Raw genomic sequence first — 6,659 nt, 5'->3', positions numbered from 1 at the left:
AGAAAAAAGACCATACTCAATGAGAAAAGTAGAGGAATCTCCTGGGATTTCATAAGTAACAGTTCATTAGGAAGTGAGCATTTCTGGATCTACCATATAGATTGGGTGATAAATTTTAGTGTGGTAAACTTCAAAGGAGGGTAGATGCCTGAGAGATGGTGGTAGTGGAAGTCTCTGGAAGAGGCAATAGGGAACAAAGATTTGCCTGACTCCTCCACCTTTTTTAGAGAATCTGGATATATGAGTGAAAATGAAACCAGTATTCGAAAGGATAGACAGAGATGAAATGCTATATGAAGACACTCACAGTTCAGTAAGTACCAGTAAACAGAAATGAGAAAGGGAAATGTTTAATAAGAAAATAAGTATGTTAAACATGGAACTGGCATTTGCGAAAGATTACTATGAGGGGGTCTGTAGATCTGAGGAGAGACATTTGGTTTAGTTCAATAGTTTCAACTGTTTCTAATTCTTCATTACCCCATTTAGGTTTTTGTTGGGAAAGATACTGGAATGGTTGCCATTGCCTTCTTCAGGTCATTTTACAATTGAGGAACTAAAACAAGCAGGTTTAAGTGACTTACCTAACATCATTTAGCTAGTAAGTAAGATCAGATTTGAACTATGGAAGATGAGTATTCCTGACAACTTCCCTGGTACTCTATCTACTGCATCACCTAAATGTCCAAGATATTTGATGGGATAGGTCAATGGGTTATTAAAAGGAGAGAGAAGACAGGTGGGAATGGGGAATGGCTTTCTTATGTAATCAACAGAGATTTAAAATCATTGAGATGAATGAGTGTGTGATAATCATGAAGATATGATATGCAAGTGAAAAATAAGAAAGTCCTAGGTTTTGGACTGTATAGCTGTAAGAGTAAAAAGGTTATGTACAGAAAAAGTGTTGGTAAGAGAGAAATTACAGGATTCAGAACACATGGATGTGAGAAGTGAGTGAGAATAATCAATCAATGATGACTCCAAGGTTAGGAACCTGAGTGAGTAAAAGAAAATTTTGGGAGTGGGGGTTTAATTTGTTGGGAAGATCATAAGTTTTTTTTTTGTATATATTAATGTTGCTATGCCTTCTGGGACAACCAGTTTAAGATGTCCAAAAAGCAATTAGTGTTATGAAACTATAGGGAAAGCAACTAAATGTACAGGCAAAGCAATTGTCTTGAAAGATAATATTATTTTTATTTTCAGGAACTTTTTGAGGAGAAGAAATAAATAAATTTCATCATCTTGTTTTTTTTTTCCAGAAGGGAAAATAATGTAATAGCAAAATAAAATCAAGTGACAGCAAAATACATGCTAGATTTGGAGTTAAATGTCCTAAATTCAAATCCTGATCCTAGCAACAGCATTAATAGCAAGCATTTACATAGAATCTACTATGTGCCAGGGCCTATGATAAACACTTTCAAAATATTATCTCGTTTATTCTTCACAATAACCCTGTGAGGTAGATACTATTAATATATCCATTTTACACTCAAGAAAATTGAGGCAAAGAGATGATAAGTAGCTTGTCCAGGGTTACACAACTTTTTAAGTATCTGAGGCTGGATTTCCAATCAAGTCCTCCTGATTCCCAGCCCAACATTATGTCCTCAGTATCTTCATCCCTAAAATGGAGTTGAAATACTAGATAGATGTTGATGATGATGATGATGATGATGATGATGATGATGATGATAGCATTTATGTAGCACCTAATGTTTATCCAAGCTCTAGATCTAAGATCAATCCCTCAAGACTGATCAAACCTACAAATCTCAATTTGTCCCTTCACTTTTATGTCATTTCTATTAATATAGACATATTTCCTGGTTCTGCTTACTTTTCTTGGCAGCAGTTCAGACAAGTGTTCCCAGATTTCTCCAACTTTCTCATATTCAGCATTCCTTATGCACAATATGGTAACATTATATTCACATGTCAGAGTTCATTCAAACTTCCTCACTCAACAGGGACTTGCTCTATTTCCAGTCTTTGCTCCTATTTGCATGCTGTTATAGATATTCCGGCACATATAATACCTTCCGTTTTGATTTAAATTCCTTGGGGCATATGCTTCTAGTATAGTATTATGTATTTGAATTTGATTTCATTATTGTAATATGGAATCCTCCCCAAAATGATTGTGATTTGGGAATAAGGTCATTGTGGAACAATGTAAATGTGGCCTTTTTAAAATTTAAAACATGGTAATAAGCTATACTGCTAATATGAAGATATGCTACAGATATAGAAGCAAGTGGTGTTTGTATCAGAATTCAAAGGTTATAGGCAAGTAACTATTTTGTCCAGAAGAATCATACAGGGATAGATATGAAACAAGACCTACAAATAATTGTCTTTTAGAGCAGAAGGATATGCAGATCAAGCAAAATAGTAAGTCTTAGAGACAACATGAATATGTGTGTGTGTGTGTGTGTATGTATGTATAGATGAGTATTTTATCCAAAAGGTCATATATTCTTTCTTTTGGTGTATGTTAAATAAATTCATTTTTGTTACCAAGGGAAAAGGTATTTTTAGCCAAGGATCTGGACTAAAGCCTGGAATTAGAAGAATTAAATGGACTTTTCCACTGATGAAAAATAAATCACTAATAAAAATTAATCGGGCCCCCAAATTGAATGTTTACTCTGTTCAGCATTTTGTTTTCTAGATGTTATAGAATTCATTGAATAACTTCTAAATTTGACATGGGAAGCAAATTCATGGATTTAGGTTAAGCATAAAATATGTAAATAATTTCTCAAATCTATACTTCCTTCATTCTTCCAATCTTTCCATTATTTGTTGTAGCAAAAAGAGATATTTAAAAAGAAGGGGGAGGGTGATGGTTGTAAAGTAGAGTCATGCTTAAACCAGTAGATAGAGAACAATAACACTCTAGGACCTCAGTGATGAAAAACAATTTCTTAATTGGTATTTTATTTCTTAAAACCCAATTATCCATCTGTTTCCAAAGTCCCTAAGTCTATAGTTGTATAAAAAGTCCAATATAAGTGATTTAGTAGAAGATAGAGTGTGTCAGTAAATGAAATAGCAACCTCTTTCATAGATGTGGTAAGAAATTGTAGACTTCTACTTCTTTCTCCAATATTCACTTTAGTGAGAGAGATTGAGCAAGAAAATGTGTTCATCTACAGGCCCTCTATTGCATATTGGATGTAGCAAGAATGCAGGAAAATGAGTCATCTTATTCACTTCCATTAAAAGGAAGAACTAAAACCATCAATTTTCCCTAGTCACTGAAGTGTGATGCTTCTGAACCTTTATTTCTGGAGGCTGCAGGAGTCACAATTTTTGGGAGGTGGGGTAAAGTTCTTAGTAATGGATAGAGAAATACTATCTCCTAAGCATGTGCTTTAGAGTCTTTCCCACTAAATTCTAATATTCAAGCCCTCATCCTCCTCACCTCTTGTTGTTTTATGTGAGACTGTCCAAACTAGCTCATTTCCCCAACTCAAATGGGTTTGAATATAAGCTCAAAACTTTTTTGACTTGTCCGCCCTTCCTTGCTCTAATATATATGTCTCTGTGTATGTATATGTATGTATGTATATCTTCCCATCTACATGTTAAACAACATAAATTCACATTTTTTACAAAATCTTTTCTTAAGACTCCTCCTTATTCTCCATCTTCTCCTCCTCCTTATCCTCCATCTTTACCTCCTCCTTCTTTCCTTCCCTTCTTCCTCCTTATCTTTCTCTTCCTATGATTTCATAGCCATAAGAAATTTCCAATGAAAGAACTCCCTATTCTGATACAAATTGACAGTTGATCTGTATGATTAGCAATTTGTCTAAGCCGATGAAAGTTTTAGTGAATTGTTCATTGTCAGACTGCCAGCATGTTTCAGAAATAAGACTCAAATTTGGGTCAACCTGAACCCAAGATAAGCCATTTCTATTTTTCCACCTCGTCTCTCCAGTTGTTAACTGGATATTATTAATAGAATCAGTATTTGTACACACATACATACACACATATAATAAATATGAGATATATATGTATATATGTATACAACTTTTTTCAAATCCCTTTCTTTAGTAACTATGATCTCCAATTAGATTATGAAATATTTAGTAAAGGTCAGTTTATTTTTCTTTTGTAGATGAGGAAACTACTATGCAGCATGATTAAACTATTTGCTTTAAATAACATGGCAAGCATAGCAGAGCTTTCTTTGCCTAGGGTTTAACTTTTTTATCTCTTGATTTTGCTATTATTATCACTGTAATTGGCACTATGTGCTGGTTTCTTCTTTTCTCTATTCATTCTGTATCCTTATTTACCTGTTTCTTCCTTTTCATTAAAATTTTTCAATGTAATTATTTCAGATCCCCTCCCATTTAAAAAAAGAATTTCAGTTTTCCCTCCTGAATCACTCTTTGTCTTCTGGCTAGCCAGCATATTTGGCTTGGATTCTGTCCTTTCAACTGTACCCTGTCTTATTATTCCTTTCAGGCTGATTTGTCATTTCCTCTGCAACATCCACTTAGCAGCCTTTCTCTATAGCTGGCATCACTAATAACAAGGAGTGTCAGAAGAACTAGCTGTTTATCTTCATAAGATCTGGAATACCTGTTCTTCATTTTGCCGGTGAGAAATTGGCCTTCTAACATCCCTGAAGGGATGATACTTGTCTCTATGTTACCTGTAGAGCTTCAATTTTCTAGGAGCCTATATAAATTCAAGAAAATCTGTATTACACTATGTCTCACTTTTCTTGGGATTAAGGTCAAATCACATTCTATAAATTGTTTCACTCTCCATATAAATGAGTAATAAAGAATTCAAGTCAGTATCTAATTTGATTTAATTCATCAGTCAGAGTAGAATAATTGGAGTATGTAACAACTTTGGAGTGAGGATGTTTGGGTTCAAATTTTAACTTTGCCACCTATTATTTGTATAATATTGGGAAATGTTAAAGTCTCTCAGAAGTCATTGCAAAATGGACAGAAAAAGTTAAAAGTCTTGGGAAATTTCTTTCTATTCCTTAATTGGTGAGTGGTCCATGAAGCACTAATTATTTAGAGATCCTATAAATAGGTTCCATGACATCAATAGATCTCAAATAATTTGTCCCATAGTTCTCAGGCATTATCAGTTATTACAACTGTGATTTTCCTCAAGGACCACATATGAAGACAGGCTATTTTTAGGGAAGACATTTTCTTTATATAAATGTTGCATATGGCATATAGAATGAGGTAATACAAACCTTGACAAGTTGTTTCTTATTTTTTCATTTCCATGCATCCTCACTATCAAATAACCAGAGATTCTCAACTCTAATTCTGGATTATAGAAATGAAAGTTCAAAAAAAATATACAAAGTAGGTCCAACCATTATGGAATGCAATCTTGTACTAAACACAAGTCACAAATTTGCTTTTGTTCATATATATATATATGTATATATATATATATATACATATATATATGTATGTGTATATATATATGTATGTATATATATATATATATATATATTTCAACCTATTGATATCACTGCAAGGCATATATCCTGAAGAGATCTAAGAAGGGTTTATATGTACAAAAGGAAGGGTTCATATGTACAAAAGATATTTATGGTGACACTTTTTTCCTATTAAAGCATATATTGATATTTTAATGTTAATTTATTTTAGTCTACCTAAAGCTTTTTTGTTCCTTCTTTACCTTCTCATTTTGATATATTTATTCTCTTGATTTTGTCTGTTATATGCCACATTTCTTTTTTTGACATTGTAAAAATAATTATAAAATTAACAATCAGAGATTCTCACATTACAATATGCTAATAATAATTATATATGAAACCATCAATCTAGGTATACCTTATTTTTAAAATATGTAATGCATTTATTATAGCAATAATGTTGCCCCTCTTTTGTGACCTCTTCTGTTCTTTGTTTTCTTTTCCTCTTAATGTATTTGTTCTCTTGATATTTTCTATTTTCATTTTATTCTCTGCCTCTCTATTGCTTACCTCCAGTGGATGATATTAATTGTTTAGCAACTAGCTCTCTCAGCCAGAAAATTAATTCACACATACACACACACACACATACACACAAAGCACATGCATTTTAAGTTTTATTCTGTGCATCTCCCTTCTGTTCATCTCCTTCTTAAGTCTAGACAGTGAACCAAATAACAAATCAAGCTATGATTTGTAGCTTTCGCCCATTTCTGAGGTGTAAAGGCTCACATAGGAAATTTAAAATAGAAAAAATAGAAAAATAGAAAATAGAAAAATAGAAAAAATCAAGAGAATAAATATATTTAAAATGAGAATGGAAGGAAGGTACAAAAACATTTAGCTTGACCAAAATAAACTAACATTAAAAAATATCAGTATATGTTTTAATTTGTGTACTTTGAGACCTTGACAGGAGGCCCTGGGCTAAGGGACTTGGATTGTGGATAAAAATTTAAAGGTATTGAAAAATAGAGATTTCCTCTGGAAAAGTTTCCATGATGATTGTCAAATTGCTTTCTTCTTCGAGGTAGTATCATATTTCTAAATCTAAATTTCAAGACCAAAAACTATTTTTTAATATAAATAGATGAAATCAATTACTTCCCTCCCTCTTTTACTATTCTGTAAAGGAGGACTTATCCCTTAC

This window comes from Notamacropus eugenii, chromosome 3 (assembly GCF_028372415.1).
Source record: "Notamacropus eugenii isolate mMacEug1 chromosome 3, mMacEug1.pri_v2, whole genome shotgun sequence".
Taxonomy (NCBI): Eukaryota; Metazoa; Chordata; class Mammalia; order Diprotodontia; family Macropodidae; genus Notamacropus; species Notamacropus eugenii.
The sequence above is the reverse complement of the archived record's forward strand: the minus strand, read 5'-3'. Positions refer to the sequence as shown.